Source organism: Loxodonta africana, chromosome 24 (assembly GCF_030014295.1).
Source record: "Loxodonta africana isolate mLoxAfr1 chromosome 24, mLoxAfr1.hap2, whole genome shotgun sequence".
NCBI classification, from domain to species: domain Eukaryota; kingdom Metazoa; phylum Chordata; class Mammalia; order Proboscidea; family Elephantidae; genus Loxodonta; species Loxodonta africana.
The window spans coordinates 56,381,841-56,394,922 of NC_087365.1; the positions used below are offsets into that span (position 1 = coordinate 56,381,841).

The 13,082-nt window shown below is 43.5% G+C and overlaps 1 protein-coding gene across 6 annotated transcripts in view; it reads right to left on the reverse strand.

Annotated features, from left to right (window-relative positions):
* The window catches only part of LOC100676086 (zinc finger protein 343-like), a 182,315-nt gene that overhangs the window by 120,396 nt on the left and 48,837 nt on the right, over positions 1-13,082 (reverse strand). The window lies entirely within an intron of this gene.

Here is a 13,082-nt window from a genome sequence, read left to right on the forward strand (position 1 = left end):
GGCTACAGAAGCTGGAAGGGATAAGGGCTTTCATAAGAGAGAGGGAGCTGTTAAGGAGACTTCCCCTATAGCCAGTGCCCTGAATTCGGACTTCCAGCCTCCTAACTGTGAGAAAATAAATTTCTGTACGTTAGAGGAACCCACGTGTGGTATTTCTGTTACGGCAGCACTAGACAACTAAGACATCCTCCAAAAGAAATTCACCACCTACCCCAGGGACATGGTATGGCCAATTCTGGTAGTATCCCATCACCCTGGAGCAGAAGGCCAATGATGCAAGGGGAATACAAGCCAACGTCAGACATTTGGCAAAGTACTGACTTGATCTCAAGTGGAGTCTGAAGTGCCACAGGAATAGGGTATAAACAACACAGACATCAGCGTAACTGTGATCCCCTACCTGGCTGCCCAGAGAGATCTTCCACAGATTACTGCTGCCCCACCTTCTCTGGCATCATCGGAGGCCGATAGGCAGGATAGGCTACATTGTCTTTCCCCACTGGTGGCTGGAGTTGGATATAGTTTTCTGAAACTCCATAGCGTGGCTAAGATTTCTCAAGGAACGGCAAAACCTTTAGGATTTGATGACTCAGTATCACGGAGGTTATTACTCATCTTCTGCTTCTAACCCTGTGTTTATTTGAGCCTTTTGTGCCCCTGCTGAACTTTTTCAGAGTTCGGTGTCGACAAGATGGTTAATATCTCCTCCAAGTCAGCCTGGCCTGCCCATCAGCCTCATCCTCCTACTGGCTTCCCTCACACTTACCCACCAGCAAACCAACACCAGACGACTCATACCAGACTTCTTGCCTTGTTCCTTCCATTTCCTCCACATAGGATGCCCCTGCACCCCGACCCCATTTACCTCTTCTCATCTTTTAATATTCAACACAGCATACTGCTTCCTGCAGGTCTCTGATCCTTCCACAAACAAGACTGGGAACCTGCTCTTCCTGGCATTGTGGAGGGTCTGTGCCTCACAGAAGATAGAGAGGGAGAGGACACAGAGAGAGAGACAGAAGCATTTCAAGGTGTCAAGTATGGTCAACTCAATCAAAGAGTAGTGGGAAATGGGGTGGTAGCTAGTTTGGGTTGGTTTGCACTCCATGGAGACAAACAACCAAATCCATGTGTGAGATGGGACAACCGGGAAGTCAGAGGCCTGGGCACTTCCAGTGGTGAGTTCATGTGCTTATGTCCACTCCTTGAAACATCCTACCCTGAGAACCTAACCTGAAACTCTCAAAAATCAAAGGAGCTTGGATAAGACTTGGACCGTGCTCTGCACTGTCCCTCATTAAAAGCTGTGAGTGAACTTCTGTCTGTAAATCCTGTATGAATAGGCCACAGGAATAAATGATCTCAACGGCCAATGTTGTGCCACAGTCAAAAGAGCAGCCTTAGAGAAGGTCACCTTCCCATCCCTGGAGGTATTCCAGTCTAACAAGACTCACACCATGTTGGCTCATGCCTGCAAGATCACCATATCTTCTAGTAGAGAAGTTGATGTTAGTTGCTGTCCAGCCAATTCTGGCTCACAACAACCTTATGGATAACAGAACAAAAGGTGGTCCAATCCTGGGCCATCTTCGGTATCGTTGATATGTCTGAGCCCAGTGTTGCAGCTATTGTGTCACTTCATCTCACTGAGGGCTTCCCTTGTTTTTATTGACCCTCTACTTTACCGAGTAGACATTGAAAACTCAGTATGGTGTGGAGGGATGTGAAATCAACCCAGCAGTAGCATCAGGAGGTGGCCCTGATATGGACACTGGAGCCCTGGGACACACTTCTGTGGATATGTCTGCTCTAACAAGACTCACCTCATTGGGAAGGATGTTAATCAAATCTAACAAACATCATTTCAGAGTGGAAAAATTAGTCTGAATGGCCTGAGTTTCTACCTGAAGCTTTCTGGAAGAGCGGTTTTTGGAATCTGGCTTGGGTTGATTCCAGGTGCTTCTCTGCTGTTGGTAAGCAGATTTTCTTGGCTGACACAGGACTAGCCTAGGGATATTCTTGGTGACAAGGAAGAGACAAGGCTTCTTTGCACAGCCACCAAAGGCAAACAGAGGCATGAGAAGAGAACATGGTATGATGGGAGATAAATGAGGTCTGTCTTAGTTATCCAGTGCTGCCATAACAGAAATATCACAAGTGGATGGCTTTAACAAAGAAAAATTTATTCTCTCACAGTCTAGTAGGCTAGAAGTCCAAACTCAGGGCGTTAGCTCAAGGGGAAGGGTTTCTCTGTCAGCTCTGGAGGAAGGTCCTTGTCATCTGTCTTCCCCTGGACTATAAGCATCAATGCACAGGAATTCTGGGTCGAAAGGATATGCTCTGCTCCCAGCACTTTCTTCTTGGTGGTATTAGGTCCCCCACTTTCTGCTCGCTTCCTTTTCCTTTTGTTTCTTGTAAGATAAAAGGTGATGCAGGCCACACCCCACGGAAACTCCCTTTATATTGGATCAGGGATGTGACCTAAGTAAGGGTGTTACATCCCACCCCAACCCTCTTTAACATAATCTAATCTTGCCTCATTAAACACAGGAAGAGATTAGGAAAATTTCATCAATCACAAAATGGAGGATGACCCCACAATAATGGGAATTATGGCCTAACCAAGCAGACACAAATGTTCAGGTGACATAATTCAATCTATGTCAGGGTCCTAGAGGGCCCAAAACATGCAGCTGGCACCTGCAGAGGGTGGGCAGTCGGACATAACCTCCATTTACTGGGCTTTATCTGGTCTGTGTAGGCTTTTTAGAGGAGTTACTCTTATCTTCATCTTCCAGATGAGGAAACAGAGGATAAATAGCTTGCAGAGGTCATGCAGGATTGGTCCCTGTGTGATTTCCCAGCTCAAGTTCTGAATCTCTCCCTTATCCCGTCCCTGCAAAGAACTCTGCTGGGAAAAATCACTCCAAAACCCGTTGCCATTGAGTCAGTTCTGACTCCCAGCAACTCTATCAGACAGAGTAGAGCTGCTGAAGTTTTTGGTTAGCAGCTGAGCTATTAACCATTGTGCCACCAGGGCTTTAAGACACATTTTAAAATGCTGGATGGCCAGTGTACCCAGGGCTGTGCTGCAGCTCTTCACAGTTGTGCCCCGGGCAGAGAGAATGGGGGAGCAAGGGCCAAGTAAAATAAGCAGTACTAAGAGGTAGAGCAAGTGGACTGAAATGGACAGACAGGGAGGGCTGGAGAGACCTAGTGTTCTCAGGGCTGAGAAGGCACATTAGGGAGTCTGGGCTCTATTCTGAGGCTGTGGGATTCCAGAGAAGAGTATTACGTGGAGGAGAGATGAGGTCAAACTTCTGTCCTGGGGGGGTCTCCTGGCTCCCGCATTGGAATAGGCCTGCAAGGGCAGGGCCAGAAGCTAGGTGCCCAGGTGGAAGATAAATGCAGGGAGCTTTGGAAGGGAGCAGATGGTGTGGTCCCGTTTTCCTGAGAGGTCAGATGGGTGTAGGGAATAACAACCTGGGCTGTGGAATTAGGGCAACCAACGATGTTGGACCCTATCTCCAGGGACTGCCAGGACACATGGCTTATCTCAGCCTCAGGCTCATCACTTAGAGAATAAGACTATCTGCTTCAAATTCAAAGGGTTGTTGTGATGATCAAATAAGTAACTTAAAGGACTTGGCAAGTGCCTGGCAAAAAGGAAGTGATGGGTAACTCTCAGCTTTTACGGTGTTGTTTTAGCTAGCTAGTGCTGCCATAACAAAAAATACCAAAACTGAGTGGCTTTAAACAGCAGAAATGTATTGTTTCACAGTTTTGGAGACTAGGAGTCTGAATTTAGGGCATCAGCAAGGTTAGACTCTCTATCTGCCGTAGGAGAAGATCCTTGTCTCTTTCAGCCTCTGTAGCCCCAGGCATTTCTTGGCATTCCTTGGCTGCTTGTAGATGTATCTTCACATGGCTTCCCCCTGTGTGTGTCTTTCCTTTTTATAAAATACCACTGAGAAGGGATTAGATTTAGGACCCACTTTTATATTCCAGTAGGTCCTAAATCCAATCACTGTCCTATAGTGTCGCTATGAGTCGGAATCGACTCGAGGGCACTGGGTTATGTTTTATGGGTGTACTCCAGTATGACCTCATTAACATCACAAAAGAAAAACCCTATTTCCAAACAGAGTCATCTTTACACAGGTTAGGACTTTTAACATATATTCAATTCATAAGAGCAGGCTTCATGCGTGTACAACCATGCGGTTGCTCACGGCCCCATGATCAGAAGGGCCTTGCACTTGGTTTAATGCTATGCTGTCACTACCTCGAAATTTTAATAATTTTATCATGGGACTTGTGTTTTGTAAGTTAAGTCTGATAGGATAATGGAGCATGTATGTGAGCAAGGAGATGCATGCAATATGCTGTCCATTCACATATACCATACATGATGCCCCATGAGCACGTAATTCTGGTGTCTCTTAAAACTCATCCAGTGGCTCCACAGAAGAAAGGCCTGGTGATCTACTTCCGTAAAGACTACAGCCAAGAAAATCCTATGGGGCTCAGTCCTACTCTGTAACACATGGAGTTACCGAGAGTCAGAATCAACTCAACAGCAACAGGTTTTATTTTATTATACATATATATACACACACACACATATAATATATATATTCTGTGTGTATATACATATATATCTCACGTATATATGCACATGCATATACATATACACATATACATATATTCCATATAGGTCTCTGGGTGGTGCAAAAGATTTGTGCTTTACTACTAATCAAAAGGTTTGTGGTTTGAACCTACCCAGCAGCTCTGCAGAAGAAAGGAGGCCTGACCATCTGCTTCTGGGAAGATTACAGCCAGGAAAACCCTGTGGAGCAGTTCTACTCTGACATGCATGGGATTGCCATGAGTTGAAATTGATTTGAATGCAACAAGTTTGGTTGTTTTTATATCCTATATATATATATATATACATATATATATAGGATTGTATTACTCCTCAGCGTTCTCCAGAGAAACAGAACCAATAGTATGCAATATATACCTATATGTTGTTGTTGGTATTGTTAGGTGTTTACGAGTCCATTCTGAATCATAGTGACTCTATGTACAACAGAACAAAACAGCCTCACAATTGTTATGCTTGGGACAATTGTTACAGTCACTGTGTCTATCTCACTGAGGGTCTTCCTCTTTTTCACTGACCCTCCACTTTACCAAGCATGATGTCCTTCTCCAGGGACTGATCCCTCATGATAACGTGTCCAAAATATGTGAGACATAGTCTCTTTAAACTTGCTTCTAAGGAGTGCTCTTGTTGTACTTCTTCCAAGACAGATTTGTTAGTTCTTTGGCAGTCCATGGTATATTCAATACTCTTCGCCAACATCACAATTCAAAGGTGTCAATTCTTCTGAGAAAAGACAAAAAACCAAACCTGTTGCCGTCTAGTCGACTGAGACTCATAGCCACCCTATAGGACGAGTAGAACTGCTCCATTGGGTTTCCAAGGAATGGCTGGTGGATTTGAACTGCCGACCTCTTGGTTAACAGCCATAGCACACCATAGCTCTTAACCACTGCATCACCACAGCCCCCAGTTCTTCTTAGGTCTTGCCTTATTCATTGTCCGGTTTCCTCATGTATATAAAGAGACTGAAAACACCCATTGCTTCAGTCAGGCACATCTTATTCTTCAAGGTGACATCTTTGCTTTTCAACACTTCAAAGAGGTCTTTTGCCCCATTTGCCCAATGAAATGCCTTTCTTGATTTCTTGACTGCTGCTTCCATGGGTGTTGATAGTGGATCCAAGTAAAATGAAATCCTTGACAACTTCAATCTTTTCTCTGTTTATCATGATGTTGCTTATTGGTCCAGTTGTGGGGATTTTTGTTCCCTTTATGTTGAGGCATAATTCTTACTGAAGGCTGTGGTCTTTGGTCTTTGATCTTCATCAGTAAGTGCTTCAAGTCCTCTTCACTTTCAGCAAGGTTGTGCCACCTGCATAACACAGATTATTTGCTATACTTAATCTGAGAAGGTGGACTACATGAAGATCGAAGCATCAGGATTGGAGGAAGACTCATCAATCGGTGTTTCATTTGTTCATTGGAACATCTCAGTTGGTATTCCACTGATTCCTGCAGCCCCGTACATTTATATATATACCGTTAGTTCTTTTTTTCTAACTGATAGAATCTCTAGTACCTTGTTCCGGGCAGAGACTCATAGTAGGGAAGAGCCCTCTGCTGTGTCACCGGCCTGCTCCTTACACCTCCCCTGACCAAGTACAGCTGGTATTATTGCCTGAAGAACTCCTGGCCTTTCCAAGGCCCCTTCATGTTTAAATTTTGCCTGAATTGTGTGTCCACAAAGCCTCTTTGCAGGAAATCTGAGCGCAGGAGTGCATGGCTGAATTGATGAGCCGTGAACTCACCACCTCCCTTCCCAGCCTCTTTCCCAAAATTCATCCACTGCCACATTCAATCTCAAACAGGCCAGGGAGCCCTGGCTTCCCTCGGGCCCAGGAAGGGAGGCCTGGCATCATGAGGGCAGGAGAGCACCCTGGGCTGGGTGTTGCACAATGGAGCAGGCTGTGTTAGCCTGTGTGGGGATGTGTTTGAGCAACCATCTCAAGGTCCTGGAGAAGGAAGATGCATCCTCTGGATGCAGGATGCAGGGGAAGCAAACGGGGTCTTTCGGAGTTGTAGGGACTGGGTCTGGATCCAGGGTCTGCCACTTGCTCTCTGTGTGACCTTGGTCTGGTGATTTCGACCTTTCCCTGCCTCATCTGGGAGATGAAGATAGTCATCACCTCCTTGCAGGGCTACTGTAGGGATGAAAACAACCACTGTGAAGTCCAGGCACAGTGTGTATGTTAACAATGACCAGTGGAGACCACAAGGTGGCTGATTTTTCACAGCCCCTGGGTCTTTCAGCTTCCTATTCTATTGTTTAAAGTCGCCTTGCCCTAGCAAACCCTCCGCAGATTTTTGAGCATCTGTCTATATCCCTGGTTGTCACAAACAGTTAAGTGTTTTGCTATTACCCAAAAGGATGGAAGTTCAAGCACGCCCAGAGGTGCATCAGGAGAAAGGCCTGGTGACCTACTTTTGAAGAGTCATAACCATTGAAAGTGCTATGGAGCACAGGTGTACTCAGGAACACATGGGTTTGCAATCTGTACCCTGATTAAGCTAAAATGGAGAGATTTACTGGAAAAAAAAAAAAAAAGAATCAGCATGGGCAGGAGACAGACTTACATCCATGCAGTGGAATCCCAGTAATCCAAAATGGCAACTCAGCAGTGCCATTTTATAAAAGGAGAACAAAGGAAATGAAACACATCACTTGATTCATATTTATAAACTTAGACCATGGAAACACTTTATTTGATTATTAACAGGTCATTATAAGGCAAGACTTCCTATGGCTGGACCTGGTGAAGCAGCACTTCCTGCAGCAGGAACTCAAAAGGTAGGACCTCGTGTAACTCAAGCTCATAAGGCGATTGGCTTAAAAGAACATACGTATTCTTAGATAGGTTAAAAAAAAAAAAGATAGGTTACAGAGTGGTAATTACAAGGGCGTGTGTGGGAGGGGGAGTCGCACTGTAGTTACATCATCATGACTGGACATTCCTCTCTTAGAAACAGCACGGAAGATGCTTGTTGCTAGTGTGAAAACAGAACCAGCCAACAAGGAATCAGAGCCAATTCACAAACCAGCCATTTCAGATCTTATCAGGTACATTGATTTTTTTTAATTCCCTTACACACTCCCTGCTTTTGACCAAGGATTTAGAGAGAAATTCTTTGATAAGTTCACTAACCACTATTCTGAAAGAAGACTTTCTTCTGCACGGACTTTGAACATGTTTATTCTGGATGGTTGTTTATTTAATAAGTCTTTAAGACCTACAGGGTTATCCATGTGAAAAGGTTGTTATTGTTAGGTGCCATCAAGCCGGCTCTGACTCATAGTGACTCCACACACAACAGAACAAACCCCTGCCTAGTACTTCTTTCAAGACAGATTTGTCTGTTCTTCTGGTAGTGCATGGCATTTTCAATATTCTTTGCCAGCATGCTAATACAAAAACGTCAATTCTTCTTCAATCTTTCTTATTTACCATTCGTCCATCACATGCAGGTGACTGAAAATATTAGAGTTTAGGTCAACTGCACCCCTGTCCTCAGTGTGACAACCCTACTTTTTAACACTTCAAAAAGCCCTTCTGCAGCACAGTTGTCCAAATGCAACACATTGTTTGATTTCTTGACTGTTGCTTCCAAGAGCGTTGACTGATGATTCAAAAAGAAAGAAAGAAACAGAACTATGAATAGCACCAGAACACTGTGAAAAGGGATCTGGGTATTATTTGATGTCTTCACCATGCCATAGCTTTGGCCTCTTGCGTCTGTGGTTTTACTATTTCAGGGGTACAGTAGGGCATGCCACATTAAGGGAATAACCTGACATCTGTCAGCTTACTCAAGAAGTGGACTCAAATTACATCTGAAATGTAGGTGCTGTCAATGTACATTATTCTTTTCATAGGCATCAAAGGGTCTTTTGGGTAATAGAATTTGTCAAAAATTTCATACAACATTTAATAGTCCCTACAATTATTACAATGACAATGATTATTATTAATCCAGTGGACAATATAGACTTAATCCATGATCCAATGCCTGAGGTTAGCTGGCTGAAAACATCTAGAAAAGAGGAGTTTGAGGGTGAGGGTATATGGAGCCATGTAGCGGTCTGGCAAATTCGTTTAACGCTTGTTCCACCTCTCCTGAAGTGTTAATTTAGGTGCAACAAGAGGTATTACCTATAGCACAGACCCCTCCTTGCTCAGCTAACAGGAAATGTAGCGCAATTTGATGATCCAAAACTAGCGTTCCAAGTGAGTTCAGTGATTTCTCTTGAGCCGTCATAGCATTGGCAATATCATCTGCTATTCCTTCCATGGTTCCATGTTACAGTTGGTGAGTTCTCCTACTCCATACAAAGGGAAGGATATCCTCAAAAAATTAAGACCTAAACCAAATATCATGGATTGAATTGTGTCCCCCCAAAATATGTGTCAACTTGGTTAGGCCATGATTTTCAGTACTGTGTGGCTGTCCTCCATTTTGTGATTGTAATTTTATGTTAAAGAGGAATAGGATTGTAACACCCTTACTAAGGGTGTTACATCCCTGATCCAATGTAAGGGAGAGTTTCCCTGGCGTGTGGCCTACACCATCTTTTATCTTATAAGAGATAAAAGGAAAGTGAAAGGAACAGAGAGAGACCTCATACCACCAAGAAAACAGCGCTAGGAGCAGAGCGCATCCTTTGGACCCAGGTTTCCTGCGCTGAGAAGCTCCTTGACCAGAGGAAGATTGATGACAAGGCTCTTCCTCCAGAGCTGACAGAGAAAGGCTTCCCCTGGAGCTGATGCCCTGAATTTGGACTTATGGCCTCCTAGACTGTGAGAAAATTAATTTCTTTGTTAAAGCCATGCACTTGTGGTATTTCTGTTACAGCAGCACTAGATGACTAAGACACCGAGGAACTCCTTTAAGGGGTTCCTTCCATCTTTCCCTTGCCCATCTCTTGACTGTTTGTTCCTCCTCATTTCTAAAAGCTACAGGTGGTCAGTCCAATGCAAACTCTCATCTTAAGAATGGATGTCTAAAGGGATTCCCACATGGCCTAAGGTACATTGCCTTGTCATATTCCAACAATCCAAACAGGAAAAAGCCCAGGTATAGGACTCATTATTTGAATTTGAATTGGCAAAAGTGGGGTATCTTGATCCTCCACATAAAAATACTTATCCATATGGGGCACACGTCATGTAAGTCCTGGCATCTTTCCCTGGGACAGGGATGGTTTGATTCATCTGTTCAAGCCAACTGTCTGTCAAGGAGTTGTTGCAAATAGACACTCGTCCTCACCTTAGCCAATTCCACATTTAGACACAAAAAGACTTTTTTCCTTGTAGATATCCAGTTAAATTTCCTGAAAAAGCCACGTTCCAATATCTGGGAGGGGCATTATATGAAACTAACAGCTCATTTTTACAATCTGGAGAGGAAATTCAGGATATTTCAAACATTCTTTAACTCTAATCCAAGTCAGATTGAAACATGGGACTTGGGGTTGAGTCGGTATCTCAGGAGGATGCCACAGTCTCACACATATGGCTCACTCAGAAGTGACATTAAAATTGGCAGTAGCAGGGGAAACAAGGATATAATTCAATATGGGAGTAGCTAATGGATCTAGGTTCTCATGTACATCTGGTGTTAGGTTGCCTAGGTTATTATTATTATTTTTTATTTATTGTGCTTTTGGTGAAAGTTTACAAGTCAGTCTCTCATACAAAGTTATACACACCTTGCTGTGTACTCCTAGCTGCTCTCCTCTTAATGAGACAGCACATTCCTCCTCTCCACCCTGTATTCCCCGTGTCCATTCAACCAGCTCCTGCCCCCCTCTTCCTTCTCATCTCACCACCAGATAGGAGTTGACCACATAGTCTCAAGTGTCTACTTGAGCCAAGAAGTTCACTCCTCACCAGTATCATTGTCTATCTTATAGTCCAGGCCAATCCCTGTCTGTAGAGTTGGCTTTGGGAATGGTTCCAATCTTGGGCCAGCAAAGGATCCAGGGACCATGACCGTCAGGGTCCCTCTGGTCTCAGGCCATTAACCCTGGTTTTTTTACGAAAATTTGAGATCTGCATCCCACTGTTCTTCTGCTCCATTTTTATTTTAAACATTTCCTTTTAAAATGTCCAGGCTTTTTACAGCAGTAACAAACAAGAGGCAAGTTACTAGGCCCAGTCTTAGCTACATGGGTGAACCTGTTCTGTGTGGGGAAATTATTTTGAGGCTGGGTCTGCAACTGCTTTTATTGCAGGGCTATAAGATGATTTTGTTTAGCTTTAGTCCTCAGTTCAGCTTCCCTACCCTGCTGTTTAAGAGTCTGAGACACCTTATAGGCTAGAGTGGCTAACTGTGAAGTGTTTTCATTTTTCCAAACTAGTTTGTGGGATTTGGCTAACTCAGCAAGCTCTGGATGGGGGCCATGGACAAAAAGGGAATTGGAAGCGATATGAGATCCAGATGCTTCTAGCTTTAAACCACAGTGTTCTTGAAAGAGTTTAGTCAAACAGTCCCTATAATCATAAACATTTTTACCTTTGTTTAGTTTGCAACCCTGAAATTTGGTCCAATCTATTTCTATGGGGGAAAGCCTTTGGGATAGCGTCAATAAGATTTATGACAACAACTCTGGTATGTGCTACTATTTCCATGGTTGAATTCTGTACAAGTTTTCCATCAGGCCTTTTCTGCCCACCTTTGAGCATCACCTGGCCCTATCAGTGAATTTATTAGAGTCTGTTGGACCAGGTTCATAGGTATCAGCCAAGATTCAAAATTTTTGAGTAATTTGTGAAGCTCTTCATGAAAGTTAGGAAAATCCTTAACATTAGAGTGAAGTTTCACTTTTGATTGGGGGCAAAAGTAGCTTGTAGTGGCTTCTGAGTCTCTTCAGCACATTTAATCTTAAAAGCATTTCATAAATGGGTTTTAGTTCTTCTAGAGGCTCCTTGAGATAATATGGAGGTTCAGGAAGGGGGTTTTCAGTGGCGTATGTAGGTGAAGATGGAGACTGGGGATTAGCTGCTGGAAGGGCAGAGGAAAACGAGGGGCTCTGGGCATCAGAAGCTGAGGTTGGACTACATATGTGAGGGACTTCACCATTTGAGAAAGGAAGCCATTTTGGGAGAATGAGTCATTTTGAGAGAGAGAGTCATTTTGGGAAAGGGAACCATTTAGGGAAAGGGGGCTATTTTGAGAAAGGGAGTCATTTTGGGAAAATGGAGGGAATATAGGCTGCTTCCAGTACCTGGTCATCGAGGTTATAGAGGTCTGACATTGTCTAATTCTTTGTTTATCTTATTTTGAAACAGTTTCCTACAGGAGGTGAATTTGTCATTATGGTTTCTTTTAGAAGCCTCCAAATACCAATTACAAAGTGTTTCCCATTGCTTTACCTTTTTTCATAAGCCCTTAGCCTCTAATTTGTGGTGCAGAAAGTTCAACTTAGTTAACTCAATGATCACCAAAATGGCCACTGGCCCTTTAAATTTCCCTCCTTAAATTTATGCCAAACCAACCAAACCAAGCCCATTGCCGTCGAGTTGATTCTGACTCATATCTACTTAAATAAAAGACTGAACCAGGGCCATAATACCCATTGCCATCAAGTTGATTCTGACTCATAGTGACCCTATAGGACAGAGTAGAACTTCCCCATAAGGTTTTCAAGACGTGGCTGGTGGATTCAAACTGCCGATCTTTTAGTTAGCAGACACAGCTCTTAACCACAGCACCACCAAGGTTCCTGGGCCATAATGCTTGGTCATATAATCATCAGGAGTTCCCTCCTGCTTCACTCTTGGACATGGCAGTTCAAATCTCATGAAGAAACTTGCAAGTATTAAAGACCTTAATGCGTGTAAAAACCTTATGGTGCACCAGAAAGAAAAGAGAGTTCAATAAAAGACTGGCCACAAGATGGCAGTACAACCAAACTTGATTTGGTAATAAACTCAGGGAGATGCTCAGGAAACGAGCAGGAAAAGATAGGCAATAAACCTGTCAGAGTCATCTTCGAAATCAGTGGAGTCTTAGATCTGAGAGGCTGACCTACAGCAACCTGGAGAATTTGAAGAGATGGTTCTGGGCATAAGGGGCCCTTGCCGGTACCAGGGTGAGCCAGTTCCATGACTTCTTGGGAATGCAGAAGATAATATTCCTTCAGAAATTCTTGGGACTATGCTATTAAATGTCATAGTGTAACCATCTGTACTCTGATTAATATAAGACTGAGTGATTTACTGGGGCGGGTGGGGGAAGCATCAGCTCAAGCAGGGGATGGACTGAAATCTACTCCGTGGAATTTGGTAGTCCAAAATGGCAACTCAGTGACATTTTATAATAGGGAACAAAATATGAAACACATTACTTGATTGGTATTTACAGACTTAAATCATCTAAAGACATTATTTGATTGGCAATAGATTATAATAAG